Source organism: Pristiophorus japonicus, chromosome 14 (genome assembly GCF_044704955.1).
Source record: "Pristiophorus japonicus isolate sPriJap1 chromosome 14, sPriJap1.hap1, whole genome shotgun sequence".
Lineage (NCBI taxonomy): Eukaryota > Metazoa > Chordata > Chondrichthyes > Pristiophoridae > Pristiophorus > Pristiophorus japonicus.
In genome coordinates this window covers 67,826,744-67,848,006 of record NC_091990.1, presented here as the reverse complement: position 1 = coordinate 67,848,006, position 21,263 = coordinate 67,826,744, and positions in this window count along the sequence as shown.

The window sequence follows — 21,263 nt, the reverse complement described above, 5'->3', positions numbered from 1 at the left end:
AGGGAGGAGCAGTCGGTAAAGGGGGGGCGGGGGGCCAGTGAGGGAGGAGCAGTCGGTAAAGGGGGGGCGGGGGGCCAGTGAGGGAGGAGCAGTCGGTAAAGGGGGGGTGGGGGGGGCCACTGGGGGAGGAGCAGCCAGTAAAGTGGGGAGTGGGGGGCCAGTGAGGGAGGAGCAACCAGTAAAGGGCTGAGTGAAACGTGGAGATCCCACTGTGGGTAAACAGTGAAAGATTGTTTCCACTGGAAGACGAAGGGGGAACGGAACGCAAGGATTATAACTGGAAGAAACAAGGGGTGAGGGAGGCTATTGGACTGTGGGATCCTTCACCACACCGGGCTATTGAGGTAGATACAGACTGTGACTTGATTTGAAAGGGAATGGTGCGAAACCACAAACAAAAATACTCAGCTACAGGGGAACCAACTGTTATAATATCATCATCATCATAGACGGTCCCTCGAAACGAGGATGACTTGCTTCCACACCAAAAAAAGGATAAGGTCACAGGTGTTTCGAATGAAGGACCCGAGCTACATGTTGAGGGGTGGAAGATGCCTGTGCGTGGATTTTTTTAACGTGGGGTGACCGTTGCACACCAGCCACCACACGGGCTCGCCAGAGCGAGGTCTTGGTCCAGTGGCAAGGATTAACCAGGACAACTGGAGACCAGCTCTGCTGCATGGACCTAGTGCACACATATCGCAGTGTGGGCTGGCCCGTGCTGCCCCTGGGCCCAAGCCCTGAACTCGCGCCTCCCCCGGGCCCCGATCACATGTTATAATATAAATGTCATAACAGTTGTAGAAGTCACGTGATCAGGCATCACATAGTCAGACTGTCACATGATCAAACCTCCAGAAATGCCACCAACCAGAGTTAACAAACCTTGGGCGGGGGGGTGGAATTGGCCTGTTTTGCAGCTCCGGTCAACGCCCCCGGGGGGGGGGCGATAATGTGACTTTAGCACTACCTAATTTCTACCCCAAGCTAGGATGTGTGTGTCTGTGTGTGTGTGTGTCTATGTGTTTGTCTGTGTGTTTGTGTGTGTGTGTGTGTGTGTCTATGTCTGTGTGTGTGTGTGTGTGTGTCTGTGTGTGTGTGTGCGTGTCTGTGTGTTTGTGTGTGTGCGTGTGTGTGTGTGTGTCTATGTGTGTGTGTCTGTGTGTGTGTGTCTATGTGAATGTGTCTGTGTGTGTGTCTGTGTCTGTGTGTGTGTGTCTGTGTGTGCCTGTGTGTGTGTGTCTGTGTATCTGTGTCTGTGTGTGTGTGTCTGTGTGTGTCTGTGTGTGTGTGTCTGTGTGTGTCTGTCTGTGTGTGTCTGTGTGTGTGTGTGTGTCTGTGTGTGTGTGTCTATATGTGTGTGTCTGTGTGTGTTTGTGGCTGTGGCTGTGGCTGTGTGTGTGTCTGTGCCTGTGTGTGTGTCTGTTTCTATGTCTGTGTGTTTGTGTCTATGTCTGTGTGTCTGTGTCTGTGCCTGTTTCTGTGTCTGTGTCTGTGTCTGTGTCTGTGTCTATGTGTGTCTGTGTGTCTGTCTGTGCCTGTGTTTGTGTGTGTGTCTGTGTGACTGTGTGTGGACATTATATGAAGAACAGTTTGAACCAAGTTGTACTGCCTGCCATTAGTACCTACCAAGGTGGTGGGGTTGGAGGGGTAGCGGTGGGGTTCAAGGGGTCATGGTGGGATCCGAGGGGTCGTAGTGGGATTCAAGGGGTCGAGGTGGGATTGGAGGGGTCGTGGTGGGGTTCGAGGGGTCATGGTGGGGTTGGTGGAAATTGAAGGGAGAGAGACATAAAATCTAAAACAGAAATTCAAACCACATGACTTATCCTGCACACGCTGGTGGGTAAAGGATAATTGAGCACAAGGTCATTGGGCTTATTATGGCAGGGATTGTTCTCTGAGCTGCTCATATCGCCTTCAGATCAAGGTCGAGTCGTTGTGTTGGGAACAGGAGTCCGCAGGAGACACAGCTTCTCTCCACTCTGGAATGTTCCCAGGCCCTCCTCACTGTCCACGTGGCCACCTTATCTGCTGTCTCATTCCTTCACCGTAAATGTTCTCACATCCAAACTAAATTCAATCAATCTGCCATTTGTGGACAACTACCAGAGAAATGGCTATGGGAGCTGCCCGACTGTCAGAAATACCCAGCAGGGCACTGAAGCCCTTCAGGGAAGGGAACCCTGGGCCCTCCTCACTCTGGGCTACACGTGACTCCAGTCCCACATTGTGCCTTCACTCTAAATGCTCTCAGGGCAACTGGGGATGGACAACACGGTAAACATCATGGGCTAGAAATTCGACAGGTTAGCACCTCACGTTGGTGACAGGGGGGGGGGGGGGGCGGTGGTGTGGTGATGGGGGGGCGGAGTGATGGAAGGAGCGGGTGACCGGGAGGGGGGCTGACTGGGGGGTGGGGGGGGTGACCGGAGGTGGGTAACACGGTAACGGGGGGGGGGGGGGTGGTAATGGGGGTAACGGGGGTAACAGGGTAATGGGACTTTAGCGCCCTGAGAGAAGCGGTTAGCACTCGATTTACTGCTCCACTTCCCCCTCGGAGCGCTAAAACTGAATATCACCGGAGGCGAGAATGAATAGCGCCTGGCATTACTTTTAGCGCCCCAAACGGGGCTATAGCCGAATTTCTCCCTCCATGAGCAGGACCAGTGAGTGCTGGGCGTTAATGAGAATCTGCTTGCTCACAGGACATTGGCACTCAGCTACATTTTATAAATTCTTTGCTCATTGTTATATTACTTACCAGAACGACACAGCTTTCACATTTATTTTGAGGGAATTGTCCTCAGCAGGGATTTCATTTTGAATCAAAAGATTCAAAGTCATCAAAATAGTTACTGTAAAGAGCACTGAGGACTCGGAATCAGGGTAGGAGTGGTGTGGGGGATGGTGTCGGGGGGAGAGGATGAGTCGAGGGAAGAGTTGGGATGAGTTGGGGGTTGGGATGAGTTGGGGGATGGGATGAGTTAGGAGATAGGATGAGTTGGGGGAGGGGATGAGTTGGGGGGGGTGGGATGAGTTGGGGGATGGGATGAGTTGGGGGATGGGATGAGTTGGGGGAGAGGATGAGTTGGGGGATGGGATGAGTTGGGGGATGGGATAAGTTGGGGGATGGGATGAGTTGGGGGATGGGATGAGTTGGGGGGGGATGAGTAGGGGGGGAGGGGATGAGTGGGGGGGAGGGGATGAGTGGGGGGGGAGGGGATGAGTGGGGGGGGGGGGTCAGTAGGGTAGCTATTCGCTCTCACTACCAGTCACTGCCCTTAACTTATCTCAATGCTGTCTGTAGGATCTTGCTGTCAACTTAGCCACTAAATTCCCTACATTTCAACAGTGTGTACACTTCAAAAGTACTTTATTTGTTTTGACTCACTTTGGGGCGTACTGAGTATGTGGAAGGCGCGATGTAAATGCAGGTTATTTTATTCAATATCTCAGTAACGGTTAGTGAGAGCCAAAGAATCCTTCGCTCTGTGCTTCCTGGGATGTACCATGTGAGCTCCTTGTCTGCAGGAGGTGGCCTATCACAGTGAGACTCAGGCCACAGACCGACAGACAGCATTAAGTGTAAAACCGTGTCTTTACCTTGGTCTAACTTCAGGCATTTGTCATCAATATCGCCATTGTAGCCAATAACGAGCCATCAAATAGTTTGAAGAGATTGTGCACGGTTTTGGTTCTCTGACCATTGTTATGAATAATCAGGAGTGTGGTCCAGCAAGCAGTGGTTTCACTGTAGGTCGGGAGCTGCACAGAAACCTGTGACTGACCTGCTGCACATGTTGAGCCGGCCCTGAAATCCCGGTTCCCTCTTCCCGCGGGCGTTCGACTCAATTCTAGAGAAAAGCTGCGCACCGACCTGTTCCTGCTGTGCCCAGCAGTGATGCCAATCCTGAGGCCTCTTCTCCCTGCGTGTCACTAGGTGTGCACGTCTGGATGGACGTAGAGCTGGACTGGAGTCACGTGGCTCTGGGCAGCCAATCCAGTAAAGTATTTTCTCATTCATAATAATGGGCACTCCGTAAGTTGGAGTTCCCATTATTATGATTGAGAAGCCCCCTCCAAACACTCAAAACATCAATAATAGGGAAAAAAAACATAATTAACATTAATTTAAATTAAAGTTAATAAATGTCTTTGAAAAAAATATATATTTTTCCAATATTTTAAAAGGTTATTTAATTATGGTTTAAAATAAACTTCCCTTAGTGGGCAGGGTTTTTAACACAAAAATGTGTTTTTAATTTTTATTTTTATATGTTTTAAAACTCTTACACTGGTTAAAGTAGGCTATATGCCTGCTTTTACCAGGCACAAGACTTTTAAGGACATTTGCTGGGCAAGCGATGGGCAAATACTACAATCTTGCCTGTGCGAGTGTTCTGGCTGGTGAGATGCGTGCGATGTGTCAAGCCAGAACTTGACAGATTGGAAAAGTTGGTTTTCAGCACATGCACATCGCGTGCTGAAAAGCAGCTTTTGCGATGCCGTACGCACCCCGTACACCCTCCGTACACACCCCGTACACACTACGTACACGTCCCATACACCCTCCATACACACCCCGTACACACCCCGTACACCCTCAGTACACACCCCGTACACCCTCCGTACACACCCCGTACACCCTCCGTACACACCCCGTACACCCTCCGTACACACCCCTTACACCCTCTGTACACACCCCGGACACACTCCATACATGTCCCGTACACACCCCGTACACCCTCCGTACACACTCCGTCCACACCCCGTCCACACTCCGTACACACCCCGTACACACCCCGTACACACCCCGCACACACCCCGTACACACCCTGTACACCCTCCGTACACACCCCGTACACCCTCCGTACATACTCCGTCCACACCCCGTACACACTACTGTACACACCCCGTACACACCCCGTACACACTACTGTCCACACCCCGTACACACTCCGTACACACCCCGTACACCCTCCGTACACACCCTGTACACCCTCCGTACACACCCCGTACACACTCCGTACATGTCCCGTACACACCCCGTACACCCTCCGTACACACCCCGTACACACCCCGTACACCCTCCGTACACACCCCGTACACACTCCGTACACACCCCGTACACACTCCGTATACCCTCCGTACACACCCCGTACACACTCCGTACATGTCCCGTACACACCCCGTACACCCTCCGTACACACCCCGTACACACCCCGTACACACCCCGTACACCCTCCGTACACACCCCGTACACACTCCGTACACACCCCGTACACACTCCGTATACCCTCCGTACACACCCCGTGCACACCCCGTACACACTACCGTACACACTCCGTACACACTCCGCACACACTCCGTACACACCCTGTACACACCCCGTACACACCCCGTATACACTTCGTACACACCCCGTACACACTACCGTACACACCCCGTACACACTACCGTACACATCCCGTACACACCCCGTACACACCTCGTACACAATCCGTACACACCCCGTACACACCCCGTACACACTCGGTACACACCCCGTACACCCTCCGTACACACTTCGTTCACACTCCGTACACAATCTGTACACAATCCGTACACACTCCGTACACACCCCGTACACCCTCCGTACACACTCCGTTCACACTCCGTACACAATCCGTACACAATCCGTACACAATCCGTACACACCCTGTACACACCCCGTACACACTCCGTACACAACCCGTACACCCTCCGTACACACTCCGTTCACACTCTGTACACACTCCGTTCACACTCCGTACACACTCCGTTCACACTCCGTACACCCTCTGTACACACTCCGTTCACATTCCGTACACACTCCGTACACACTCCGTTCACACTCCGTACACAATCCGTACACACCCCCATATGGACCTGGGGAGACCGGGATTTCTGGGCCATTGAGACAAATTGAAAGTGTTTGCCATTCAGACTTCCCTTACACTTCTCCAGCATTGCTTCGGGCCAATCACATCTCTTTCCCTGAGATGATCAGGCCTGCCTCCCCCATCTCGACCCCATTGCCCTGTGTCACGACCCAGGACCTGTGCCACACCTGTTTTTTTCGCGAAGCTCCCAGTGTCTATTCGATTTGCGGAGCCAGGCACCACAGGCTTTAGAAGAGACAACAAAGTATTGTAGCTTCACTTCTGTCCTTGTGTGTAACTGTTTCTTTCACACTGCTTCTCCTTCTGTTTTACAAGCAAAGTATTTATTGTTGTAGTTATTTATACCATTTTTCAAAAGATTACTTGTCTACTTCATGATTACAATTTTACAAATTCAACTGTGGGACTTGATTACCTCGTTGTTAGCTTTTAGCTTCCTCTCTCTCAGACCTCCATTTCTTTGCCCATTTTGTATATTCTTATTTAACTCTGGAGACCGTCTTGGGGAATTTCTGTTTACAAGGCGTGTAGCCCAGGATTCCTGACGTCTATCTTCCTGTGTCTTTTTCAGTTTCCTTGAACTCCTTGCATCCGTTACATCCATCCTATTCCTAGTTATCAATATCCTGTCTAGTTGGAATGTGTTTCCTCCGAGATCTTTTCAACTGAACCCCACTGCTCCCTCCCCCGGAAGATACAGAGTCTCTGTGAGATTGACCCATACCTGCAGAACCACCTTCAGTCAGCTGCATCTGCGTCGGTGGGGATATGAACGTTGTATCTGTTGTGTCCGTTAAAGTACTTGGACCTGCCAACTGACTCTGATCATCGTCCAAGTCAGGTTCATAATTATCTACTCGTGGTACTGAAGGTGCATCACTCACTAGCAACATTTGATTCACATGAACCTTCCTGATATATTCACCAATTTTGACCAAGTACTGCTTGGTGCCACATACCCGAATAATTGTACCAATGTTCCATTTGCGTGGACTTGCCCTTTTCGACGGACTGAGAACTCTGACCTGATCACCCTCCTGAAAGCACCGCTCTTTGATACTGGAATGATAATGATGTTTCTGCACCGATTGTGCCTTCTCTACCTAATCAGACAAGTTCGGTTGCAATAAATTGAGACACTCCCTCAGCCTACGCTTCATCAATAATTCAGCAGTGGTGTACCCTGTTGTAGAATGGGGCGTAGTTGTCATGTGTCTTACATTATTATATATAACTGTATCCTAACATGCTATACATGACTGCAATAAGATATGACCTATAACCACCACCAGGGGTGCACTTGCAAGAGACAGGTATATAAAGAGAGGTCTCAGGCAAGTGCAGCATTCCAGAGCTGTGAAATAAAGGTGCAGGTCCAGAGTGACCTTGACTTCACTACATGCCTTGTGTGAATCTGTACTGAGGGGACAGGACTTTACAGTGGCGATGAGGATGGGATGCGAATCGGATGGGTCGGAAAGCGGACCAGAAGATGGTGGGGACAGTACCCGGGACAGTACCCGGGACATCGATGTACAGCGGGTCAACACGATCAATGGCCGCTGCTCCTACGACAGGACGCCTCCTATAATGATGAGGGTCCTACTCAACGGGATATCTGTCAACATGGAGCTGGATACAGGAGCGAGTCAATCTCTCATGGGTGCTCAACAATTTGAACAACTGTGGCCGCATAAAAGAAACAGACCAAAACTCACAAGGGTCGACACCAAACTAAGGACCTATACCAAAGAAATCATACCAGTCCTTGGCAGCACCATGCTCTCTGTCACACACAAAGGGACAGTGAACCGGCTTCCCCTGTGGATTGTCCCCGGAGACCCCCCAGCACTGCTGGGAGAAGCTGGCTGGCAAAACTAAACTGGAAATGGGATGATGTCCATGCCATGTCATTAGAGGAACGGACCTCCTGCTCAACAATTATAAAGCGATTTGAACATCTCTTTCAGCTAGGTGTGGGCACTTTCAAAGGGGCCAAAGTCAAAATCTACATCACACAGGATGCTAGACCAGTCCATCACAAGGCCAGAGCTGTACCCCATGTGATGAGGGAAAAGATTGAACACGAACTAGACAGGCTTCTGCGGGAAGGCATTATATCACCTGTGAAACTTAGCGACTGGGCAAGTCCCATCGTCCCAGTCATGAAGCCTGATGGATCCATACAAATCTGTGGGGACTACAAATATAGCATAAACAGAATCTTCCTACAGGACCAGTACCCGCTGCCCAGAGCGGAGGACTTATTTGCCGCATTGGCTGGAGATAAACTTTTCTCAAAACTAGACCTCACATCTGCGTATATGACGCAAGAATTGACCGAGGAATCCAAGCTACTCACCACCATCAACACACATCGAGGCCTTTTCATGTACAATCGATGCCCATTCGGCATCAGGTCGGCAGCTGCCATATTCCAGAGCAACATGGAGAGTCTGCTCAAGTTCATCCCGGGGACGGTTATATTTCAAGACGACATACTTATCACGGGCAGGGACACCGACTCCCATCTCCGTAATTTGGAGGAAGTACTAAAGTGGTTGGATCGGGTAGGCCTACGAGTCAAGAAATCCAAGTGCCTGTTTCTCGCACCCGAGGTTGAATCTTTGGGCAGAAGGATTGCCGCTGATGGAATCCGCCCAACAGAGTCCAAAACAGAAGCAATTCGCCTGGCACCCAGGCCCCGGAATGTCTCAGAACTGCACGCCTTTCCCGGGCTACTCAATTACTTTGGGAACTTTATGCAGAACTTAAGCACGCTGCTGAAGCCTCTCCACGTGCTACTCAGGAAGGGGTGCGATTGGTTTTGGGGGTACGCCCAGGAACGTGCCTTCAATAAGGCACGCAACCTTCTGATTTCCAACAGTGTTTTGACTTTCTTTGATCCAGGTAAAAAGCTAGTTCTCACATGCGATGCGTCAGCATAAGGGGTCGGGTGCGTTTTGCAACATGTCAATTTAGTGCGGGCAAATTACAACCCATAGCTTATGCCTCCAGGTCACTTTCGTGGGCAGAGCGCGGGTACGGAATGGTAGAGAAGGAGGCGCTCGCGTGCGTGTACGGTGTCAAAAAGATGCACCAATGCCTTTTCGGGGCCAAGTTCGTGTTAGAAACCGACCACAAGTCCCTCACGTCCCTCCTATCCGAGAGCAAGGCAATAAACGCCAATGCCTCGGCGCGAATTCAACGGTGGGCACTCATGCTGACGTCCTACGACTACACCATAAGGCACAGACCAGGCACAGACAACTGTGCCGACGCGCTCAGCAGGCTACCCCTGGCAACCACGAAAGGGACTGTGAGATAGTCATGGCAATCAATGCCTTTGAGTCCACAGGTTCGCCCATGACGGCTCGCCAAATCAGAGCCTGGACGGCCAGCGACCCCACGTTATTCTTAGTAAAAAGATGTGTCCTAACCGGTGACTGGGCAGAGGCTCGTGATGCCTGCCCCGAGGAAGTAAAACCCTTTCACAGGCGCATGCATGAGCTATCACTACAAGCAGACTGCCTGATGTTGGGCAGCCGAGTAGTCATGCCTCTGCGAGGCAGAGAGACATTTGTCCTGGAGCTCCACCGCGAGCACCCGGGGATTGTTCTCATGAAGGCCATAGCCAGATCCCATGTCTGGTGGCCTGGTATTGACGCGGACTTGGAGCTCTGCGTCCGAAGGTGCACCATTTGTGCCCAACTCAGCAATGCCCCCAGGGAGGCTCCACTGAGCCCCTGGACCTGGCCTACCAAACCGTGGTCGCGGGTGCACGTAGACTATGCGGGCCCATTCATGGGCAAAATGTTCCTCGTAGTTGTAGATGCATTTTCAAAGTGGATCGAATGCACCATTTTAAACTCGAGCACAACCTCCAGCACTGTGGAGAGCCTCGCAACCATGTTTGCAACGCACGGAATCCCTGACATATTGGTCAGTGACAATGCTCCGTGCTTCACCAGAGCAGAATTCCAAGACTTTATAATTGACCACGGCATAAATCACGTCAAGACGGCACCGTTCAAGCCGGCCTCCAACGGCCAGGCGGAGAGAGCAGTGCAAATCATTAAACGAGGCATGCTTAAAATCCAAGGTCCCATGCTGCAGGGTCGCCTGTCGCGACTACTGCTGGCATACAGATCTCGTCCGCACTCATTGACTGGGATCCCCCCCGCGCAACTGTTGATGAAACGGACTTTAAAAACAAGGCTCTCATTAATCCTCCCAGTCATGCACGAAATCGTTGAGGCAAAGCGCCGTAAGCTGACTGAGTACCATGACAGAAATTCGAGCGGGAGATGGAATGAGATAGGGGACAAAGTGTTTGTACTAAACTATGGCAGGGGTCCCAAATGGCTTGCAGGGACAATAACGGGCAAGGAAGGAAACAGGCTACTGGTAGTACAAATGGACAATGGCAAAACTTGCCGGAGGCATGTAGACCAAGTCAAAAGCAGATTTACCAACAACACTGCAGAACCAGAGGCAGACTACAATGTGGAACTCGCACCATACCTGGTGGACAGACAGAGGGAACAACCTGAGGAAAGGGCAATCCCAACAGACAGCCCAGGCGAGTCAACAACAATCACACCAATCAAAACAGACAGCCCAGGCGAGATACCAGCAACCACACCCAAAGAAAAACAGACACCAAGGCAAACAACTGAACCACAACTCAGACGCTCCACGCGAGAGCGTAGACCACCTGAGAGACTGAACCTATAAAGACAATAAGACCTTGGGGGAGGGAGATGTCATGTATCTTATATTATTATATATAACTGTATCCTAACATGCTATACATGACTGTAATAAGATATGACCTGTAACCACCAGCATACCTTACCACCAGGGGTGCACTTGCAAGAGACAGGTATATAAAGAGAGGTCTCAGGCAAGTGCAGCATTCCAGAGCTGTGAAATAAAGGTGCAGGTCCAGAGTGACCTTGACTTCACTACATGCCTCGTGTGAATCTGTACTGAGGGGATAGGACTTTACAGTAGTCCTGTATTTGAAAAGAAAATTCGCTAACCTGTGCTTCGTGCTCACCGATGATCCAGTCTGTAGAACTTTATTCCGCAAAACCTCCTTGACAATCCTGACTAACCTTTCAGCTGCACCATTTGAAGCAGGATGATATGGTGCTACCAACGTATGTTTGATACCGTTGTGTCTTGCAAAATTCTGGTACTATATGGCCCGCATATGTCTCAATGTCAGCTTCTTTTTTAAAAAATTTGTTCCTGGGATATGGTCGTCGCTGGCAAGGCCGGCATTTATTGCCCATCCCTAATTGCCCCTTGAGAAGGTGGTGGTGAGCCACATTCTTGAACGCTGCAGTCCGTGTGGTGAAGGTGCTCCCACAGTGCTGTTTGAGAGGGAGTTCCAGGATTGTGACCCAGCGACAATAAAGGAACGGTGATATAGTTCCAAGTCAGGATGGTGTGTGTGACTTCGAAAGGAACTTGGAGGTGATAGTGTTCCCAGGCGCCTGCTGCGCTTGTCCTGCTTGGTGGGAGAGGTCACGGGTTTGGGAGGTTCTGTTGAAAAAGCCTTGGCGAGTTGCTGCAGCTGCAGTGCATCTTGTAGACAGTGCACACTGCAGCCACGGTGCGCTGGTGGTGGAGAGAGTGAATGTTGAAGGTTGTGGATGGGGTGTCAATCAAGTGGGCTGCTTTGTCCTGGATGGTGTTGAGCTTCTCGAGTGTTGATGGAGCTGCACTCATCCAGGCAAGTGGAGAATATTCCATCACACTCCTGACTTGTGTCTTGTAGATGTTGGAAAGGCTTTGGGGAGTCAGGAGGTGAGACACTCAGCAGTGACAGTGGCTCCGTGGAGCAAGAACCTGTTTTCCTCTCTCAGGATGACAGCGTTTGTCCTCCCACCACTGTCCATGCCCCCGGCACTGAGTGCCCAATCCCAACCCTCGGTACTGATAGAGAATTCAAACAGGCTGCATTTAGACAGGCTGTGAAAATTCACAGACACCAAGTCAGAGATGCTACGTGAGTGGGAGCATGTTGCATTAAGTCATCAATCAACTTGGCATTTTAGGACCTTCGATAGCGAGCCAATTAAAAGGTTAAAAGACTATTAATTGAGCCAATAAGGTCAAAGAAGGCGAGTTCTTTTCTGTAAATTGATCCAGGTATAAGTACAGCCATTTTGACCATGTGGTCTCAGAAGGACAAAGACCTGGCTTAAAGCCAAGAACTTGTTACTGCGGCCAAAATAAAGTGACATTAAAACTACAATCGGAGTTCGTATTTCATTGGAAATTAAGAGATCTAACAATTTTGGCGTTACGAACACGATCGCTGAGGAAAGAAACTGAATTTTGGACATCGGACCTACATACTGAGGTAAGCACTCCTCCTTATAAAAGTCCTCGGTCAAAAGTCTAAATTCGCCTCTCCTTCTACGCGATTCCAAAAGCCTCCAGTTTGCGAACCCTCTGGTTGGTAGTTGGCTCAAGGTCCCATAGACGTCTAAACTTCGGTGGTGTGTTAGTTAATTAATCACCGACCTATTGATCGGCTAGAAAGCCTATGCCTCGAGACTCCAGTAAAGAAATCAGTATTATGGCAGCAGGAGATAAGAGCAAAGAATTGCCTACAACTGTTAAAGGTGGGCAAGCACCACCTGAAGTTTCGCTAGATGAAATTCTCGAACAGTTGAAAGAATACATAGAGCAACAATTCAATTTATTTAAAACCTGTATTAAGATCGAACAAAAGTACGGAACCTCCAGAAGACAATGGTCCTTGGACGAGATTAAAAGGGTCTGGGGAAAACGACCCGTATGAAAAATAAAGAGCAAACTAGATGATCCCTAGCGGTTATGGGAAAGATCCGAAACCGGAATGAAATTATAATGCGTTCCCAACATGATGGAGAACTGACCAGTACAAAGGATCAATTGCAAGCAGTTTGTGCACAGCTGCGACAGAAAAAACTTGAACTTGAAAAGCTGGAAGTGGAAGTTAAAGATCTTAAAGGTGAAATTAAAGAATGGAAAAAATCATTAAGTCAAGAGACAGTAATAGGAAAAGGAAAATGTATTGGTCAATTCCCAGGGTACCCATGTTTGGATAAATTAAAACGCAAACCCGAAGACACGACCGAGGAATAGATACGGATTCTGAATCCGACGATACAGGGTCGGACGATGAAGAATTAGGGGTGCGCTTTGCCCCGTTTAAAAAAAGACGAGTTGTAGTCAAATCAGAAGAGACTGCGGATGAGGGCGGAGCCAAAAAAACGAGGAAAAGGGTGTACGAAAAATACTTAGTTCATGATCCGGCAGACCCAGAGAAAATTGATAAATGGTCCAAGGAGTTGCCCAATCCAAAGAAAGGGGGAGTGAAAACGTGGGACCAATTGGACCGCTGAAGAAATGTATATCAACTTCATCCCTGGGACGGAGTGCAAATTTTGACCATAATGGTGCCAAAAACACAGGGAAGAAAATTGCACGACAAGGTAGAAGAAGCTTTGGGGCAGGATGAGCAAGAATTAGACGCAGGATGGGAGGCGATTAAACACTGGCTGCAAGCCTTCAGTCCAGCTAAGACAGACTGGGGAAAAATTGCAGCCTGCCAACAGAAAGGAACAGAGGAGGTCCTGGAGTATGACGAGCGGTTTAGATGCACGTGGCTAGAACATTCGGGTATGAATAATACGGATGAGGAAATGGATGAACAAGTGTTTGGACCCCTGAAAGCAGCTTTCGTGGCAGGTCTAAAGCCAGAACTGTCCAAAATGCTTAAGGTAGTGTTACCGGACTGGGAAGGTAGAGGAACTACCTTTGCAGCATTGGTGGATCGATGTAACCAATTAGATCGGGATATGGGAGCTAAAGTCCGAGCTGTACAGGCTGTGGGATGGAAATCCCAGGATTCCGATAAACAGTTATTTGGAAGATTACCCGGAAAATGTCATTATTGTGGGAGAGAAGGTCACTGAGCCAAGACGTGCGGGGCAAAACAGCAAGGTCGTGGCCGGGGAAGAGGACGCAGCCAGGGATACAATTCAGCCAACAAACCAGGCTTGTCACAAGATAACGACCTCATAGAAGCATTTAAGCGACTGACAATACAACAACAGAAGGAGTTACTTGGGATAGCAAAAAACGATTAGAGCCCACCCTGGCCCCCCTCCTCGCACTAATACAACAAAGGGGAGATGGGCTATATATAACTGTGAGGGTGGGCAATAAGTGATGTGGACTGTCTTTTAGACACAGGGGCGGAATTAACATGCTTACCACTACAATATGGAGACTTTTTGTCGTTGGATAGGAGGGCACATACAGCCGATGGAGTTGGGGGCCATAAAATGGAAATTAAAAGGACAACACCGATACTTATAGGGCTGGGTCCACATGAACTAACCACGCCGGTCTGGATAGGCCCAGTAGATCAACCCCTTTTGGGAATGGACGTTCTAATCCAAATAGATTCATCGTTGCATTTCGAGGATGGTTGGGTGACATGGTCAATTAGAACTTTGAAGAAAGAAGAATTGAAGGAACACCCGATATGGGCTAAAGATAAGAACGATTGTGGTCTACTCCAGATGGAGCCTGCGTCATTTACCGGGACCAAGCCTCCATGCACTAAACAGTATCCCATCAGTCCAACTGCCATCGCGGGAATCTTACCGGTTATTCAGCAATTGGAGAAACAAGGGGTGCTTATTAAAACGCATAGCTCCTCCAATAGCCCCGTGTGGCCGGTACAGAAATCTAATGAGACTTGGCGTTTGACTGTCGATTATAGGAAAGCTAACCAGTGTATTGATCAAAAAGCTCCTTTGGTCGCAGATCCCTCCACCATTTTTAATGCCCTAAAACCGGAACATAAATATTTCTCGGTTATAGATATGGCCAACGGATTTTGGTCGCTGCCTCTGGCACCGGAAGTTCGACAGTGATTTGCTTTCATAGTCCAAGGACAACAGTATACTTGGACCTGGTTAGCGCAGGGTTTCCACAACAACCCTACGGTATTTCACATGGCTTTACAAAGCCATTTGCGAGAATTACCTCCCCTGTCATCCTCAGTCATCCAATATGTAGACGATATCCTGCTAGCTTCAAACACGGAAGAACAGCATGAACAAGATTTACGAGCTTTGCTGGACCACCTTCGGCTGAAAGGACATAAAGCCAGCATCGACAAAGCACAAATATCCCAAGAAGAGGTTGTATACCTGGGACAAAAGATTTCACAAGGAAAGAGAGAACTTCCCCAGGATAGAACTGCAGCCATTCAGGCTGCTAAAAACCCACCACTATTCAGGAACTAAGGTCTTTTTTGGGATTGTGTAACTTTAACAGAAATTGGATTGACTCCTTCACACAGCTTGCTCAGCCATTGAATGATAGTTTAAAGGGGAAACGTGCCTCTAAAGAAGCCATCACCCTCACTAAGGAACAGCAAGAGGCCTTCCCGAGTTTGAAAAAGGCTTTGTGTTCGGCACCGGCTCTGGGAATCCCCGACAGTGGTAAGCCATTTACCCTGTTTGTCCATGAGAAAGAAGGATATATGACAGCTATACTGACACAAGAACATGGGGATCGGCAAAGACCTATTGGCTATTATTCGGCAAAACTGGATGCGGTAGCCCTCGGATGGGGAAGTTGCCTAAGGGCCATGGAAGCTACATGTCGAGCGGTAATGATCACTGCGGGTCTAGTCTTCGACCAAAAGATGATTGTCAAGTGTCCCCACACCGTACACGCTTTGCTGTCTATGAATAGAATGTCTCAGGTGACGGCAGCAAGATGGACCCGCTGGACAGCAGTTTTGGAAGCTCCTAATCTCCATATCGTCCGGGCCAGTCCGGTTAATCCCGCAACTATGCTCCCGATGTCAGAATCGAGGGAGCAAGAGGGGGGAGAATGTGAAGAGCATGACTGCGTGGAGATTTTAAAAGAAACAGAAGAAGTAGCCTTAGCAGCAGAGGAGCCTCTGCACAACCCAGACCTCATCCTGTTTATAGATGGTTCCTCCTTTGTTGACAATGGTACCAGAAAAGCAGGATGGGCAGTTACAACCTTATATGAGGTAGTGGCAAAATAATGTTTACCTTCAGGAACGTCAGCACAACAGGCCGAGTTATGGGCCCTGTCAGAAGCATGTCGAATAGCAGAAGGACAGACAGCTAATGTCTACACAGATTCGCGTTATGCTTTTGGAGTCGCTCACGACTTTGGTCTGTTATGGCGGAAAAGAGGATTCCTCACTGTTGCTGTTACACCTATCCGAAATGGAAAAGAAGTCCGAGACTTACTGGAGGCCATACAATTACCTCAGGAAGTGTCCATCCCGAAGTGTAAGGCCCATATCACGGAAAATACCACAGAAGCACAGGGAATTGCCCTAGCCGGCCAGGCAGCTAAAGATGCCGCCTCACAGGGCGTTCCTCCAGAAGAACCAACACAGATGTGCAGATTGAAAGCACTCAGGACTCTGACACGAGACCTTCAAACAATGCAAGGCGAGTGCTCCCGAGAGGAAAAATGGACATGGATTGAGGCAGGAATTAAGCTATGTGAAGATGGTGTCTGGAGACAAAGAGTTACCGACAAGCCAGTCACGCCACAAGCGCTTATGCCTTTTTTAGCCCAACAGATCCACTCGTGGGGACAGTTGGCCTCACAACAGATGACGGCACAGTTCCAGAAAAGCTGGTGGGGTCGGGGATTTAAAAAACATGCCCAGCTGGTGGTCTGCCAGAAAAATAATTCTGGACCCAACTGAGGCCCCCTGCCCCTGTCGGACCATTCCAGCATCTGCAGGTTGATTATATATCTCTTCCTTCATGCCAAGGATACACTAACATTCTTGTCATGGTCGACAGATTCTCTAGATGGGTAGAAGCTGTCCTAACTAAAAGAGCCACAGCCAATCACACTGCAAAGGTCTTGTGTAAGGGTTACATTCCCCGATGGGGAGTCCCGAGTAGCATTGACTCAGATCAGGGAACACACTTCACAGGTGCTGTCTGCCAAGAAGTCTGTAGGTTACTGAACATTACGTGGGATTTACGCTGTCCTTATCACCCACAATCATCAGGACAAGTCGAGCGAATGAATCGAACTCTGAAACAACGGCTTGCCAAATATCACCAAGAAGGAACACCATGGCCCCAGGCACTACCAATAGTGCTATGTAGCATTAGGGCAACCCCGAACAGAACTACAGGTCTAGCCCATTTGAAATTATAACAGGAAGACCCATGTCGATGCCAGGAACTATCGATTTACGGAAAGATGATGTTCACTTAATGAGTGACACTTTGTTATCATACTGTCAGAACTTAACCAATGCTATTAGTTCTGTTTCCCGACAGGTATCGGCAGCTTGGGGTAATCCACCCGAAGGAGGACACGACATCATCCCGGGAGTCTGGGTGTATGTGAAAAAGTTGCATAAAGAACCTTTGGGTGCCAAGTGGGAGGGACCTTATCAAGTGTTATTGACCACCCAGGCAGCTGTTAAAGTCCAAGGAAAGAAAGCCTGGATCCACGCTTCACACGTTAAACGAGCACCCGTAACTGAAGCTGAAATCTAATAAGGACAAGTACTTTTTGCGAAAATGTATAAATTTACTGTATTACTGATTGTAGGTATTCTAGGCATATGCCTACTTCTTACTAGCCGACCCTCTGCACCAAAGGGAAATAGTAGGGTAGCAAGGGAATTACATGTAAATACCTTTTTATATCTGTCATATATTTATGCCAAACAAGGTAACATTTCTAGTTGTTGGGTGTGTGCGCATATTCCTATTCACTCAAAGGGAGGGATTCCCTTGAGGCCAGTTCCCTTGAATATCTCGGAAATGGCTGAGTGGATAATTAATCAAAACAAAACAGGCAATGCGTCTCAGGATACGTAAAACTGGGCACGTAAATTGAGTCAGCAGGTTACAATCCGACTACCTTTGAAGGGGGATACCAACCGTGCTACAATAATTCCAAATGGCCCCCATTTTTTGTTATCACTAATACAACGGGAATAGGAAGACCGGGGGAATCGGTCTGTCTGATTAGAAACATCAAAGGAGGCCAAAATATGGGGTATAGTAACTGCTCCCGGAATTATAATATAATCAAGCCATGGAACCGTCCAAACTGGGCCGATGTGGGAATTTTTAACGTAACGGGGATTCTGAATAAAACAGATGGAAAAGCCTGGACAGGCCCCGGAGTGTTGCTGACAAAGAAACAGCTAACATCCATTGCCTATAATGGCACCTATTGGGTGTGTGGCCACAAGGCCTACCCTTGGCCCAGAATTGGACGGGATCCTGCTATTTAGCCTACATTGTGCCTTATATGTATCATATAAAGTCACTGTCAGAACATTTACACTGTCCTAAGAGAGCTATCACAGAAACAGAGAGGTTCTTTGCCATTCTGATCCCCAGGTATGGGACTGCCAGACTGGCAAGGGAATCCATTAACATGGCATCCGTTGTGGAACGGGTAGCCAATGATACCTCAGAGGCCCTAGTTAAAATCAATGCAGAAATGGTAGCAATCCACACAGTAGCCCTACAGAATCGACTGGCCTTTGATTACATCCTGGCTTAAAAGGGAGGTACTTGCACCCTACTCGGAACTGAGTGTTGCACATATATCCCAGATAGCTCCGAAGAAATTACCCACTTAGCGGAGCATATCCAAAAGGAGATAGAAAAACTTAAGCAACCCCCATCATTCACTTTGTGGAATGGAGCCACTGAATGGCTAGGTTCAATAGGAACTTAATTGGTGGAAGGTTTAATTCTATTTGTTGTAATTGTTTTACTTTTATATTGTTTGTTTATGTTGATTAAATGTTGTTGCGACCAGGTGGCTGTAGCTGCTGTCCCGCATGTGAGATACCTTGCAGGTCCAAGCATACCGTCTGTACGTGGCACAGGGGTATGTTATGCTTAAGGGAAGGTGGTTTACTGGTTGAACTAAGACATTGATTTGGATTAAATTGGAATAAGGTTAATTAACCTACTAAAACCAGACTTCCATTGTGGCCACGATGGAACTCGGGTTGGTGTAAATTTGTGTGGAAGCTACTAGTCCGGACATATGGTGAAACACATCAACAAATTTTAGAAGGAAACTCTATTAACATGTATGAAATTATTTTGTAGAATGTTTTACCAGTGATACCTGATGTTTTATGATTCAGTTTGTGAAAGAATCAAAGGGGGGATTGATAAAGAATTCAAACAGGCTACATTTAGACAGGCTGTGAAAATTCACAGACACTAAGTCAGAGATGCTACGTGAGTGGGAGCATGTTGCATTAAGTCATCAATCAACTTGACATTTTAGGACCTTGGATAGCGAGCCAATTAAAAGTTTAAAAGGCTATTAATTGAGCCAATAAGGTCAAAGAAGGCAAGTTCTTTTCTATAAATTGATCCAGGTATAAGTACAGCCATTTTGACCATGTGGTCTCAGAAGGACAAAGACCTGGCTTAAAGCCAAAAGCTTGTTACTGCGGCCAAAATAAAGTGACATTAAAACTACAATCAGAGTTCGGATTTCATTGGAAATTAAGAGATCTAACAGTACTATCACTGAGTGCCCAATCCTTGCCCTCGGTACAGCTACTGAGTGTCCAATCCCAACCCTCGGTACTGCAGAACAGTGCCACAAAAGCTCAAAGACCTCACCAGGGCTGGTAAGGTAGCACACTGCAAACTTGCTGCTTTCTGTATTGCCCGAGCAGTGGGCATTGCACAACTTTTACCCCAATGTGCCCGAAGTGGAAAGCGTTTCATTCCTAGCATGGACATCTCACACTTGCATCGCTCGAGTGGTTCACAAAACATCTAAGGAGGTTATTTTGGCCAATGGTTGAAAACAGGCGATAAATAGGTGCTGTGCTAATAAAAAAACGCCTGTTTGAGAGTGTGGATATAGCATGTAATTCTCGGGCTATTTGATGATTATCGTGATTTAAACATGCCTGCAGGCACTGAAACCAACAACTGCAGGTTTAGCACTCAAGCACTGATTAGACGCAATCTTCCGGGAGTTGTATATGTAGCCTGCACTCACTCCCTTCCACTGAAGGTGTGCAGTGTGCTGGCGTGAGTGGAAGGATGTTCCAAGGAGCTAGAGAGAGGGCACCCAGGTTCTCCAATGGAGGTCCTGGTGGAGGAGGTCCTGGTGGAGGAGGGATGTCCGTGCCCACAGGGGGAAGGAGGACACAGAGGCAGCTAATGCCGCACATGTGGGAAGAGATCACCCGGGAAGAGAGAGTCAGGAGGCTTGGCCCCAGGACATAGCTCCGGTGCCTCAAGAATTGTAATGACTTAACACACATAGTCAAGGTAAGACCCGATCTCACAAACACACAGCACCCCCACCACCAGCATCACAATCTCACTAAACTGACATTCACACACCCCACACTATTACATCCTTCACAGGCACTACTCACACCTGAAAGTGGACAAGATAGTACAAACCAGGCGACAGCTGGACCTGACAGGGGGAGGTCCACCACGCCTGCTTTACATTATTCTCCTCGAGGAGGCAGACGAATGTGGCCACTCCAGTTTCCTTACAGAGGCACAGGGATTCATGATCTTTCATCCCCACAGCTATCTTCACTCCCAAGATTCTGATGCTCAACATGCACGTCCTCCATTAGTAGCCACACACGCTGTATTTACCCTCCCAGCATTATCCTTGCAGGCACGAGAAGCAAGATCCAGCTCGCCCCCGCACCCCCCCACCATCCCGCCCCTACAAGGAGCAAGTGCAAAATGAACAACAGGCACTTTGACCCGCAGAGGAGGAAGAGGAGGAGAGCGAGGATGAATGCAATCCGTCGATGTTTACCACTGTCGCAAGCACCGGCTCAGAGACTGGCACCATGTAATTTAGAGGCTAAGTTCTCAGAGGGATCCTCACAGCGGGTCGCACCAGGCTCTAGTGGGCAGCTACACAGGGTGGAAGGAACATTGACCCCAACTCATCGCCAAGGCTGGGCATATATAATGTCACCACCTTCTGAAGAAGTTTAACCATTTTATTCACTTTCTTTTTTGAGCTCCATTTTGAATGAGAGTTTTTTTTACATAAGAACATAAGAAATAGGAACAGGAGTAGGCCACTTAATTTAATACGATCATGGCTGATCTGATCATAGACTCAGCTCCACTTCCCCTCCCACTCCCCATAACCCTTTATTTCCTTATCGCTCAAAAATCTGTCTATCTCCGCCTTAAATATATTCAATGGCCCAGCCTCCACAGCTCTCTGGAGCAGAGAATTCCACAGATTTACAACCCTCTGAGA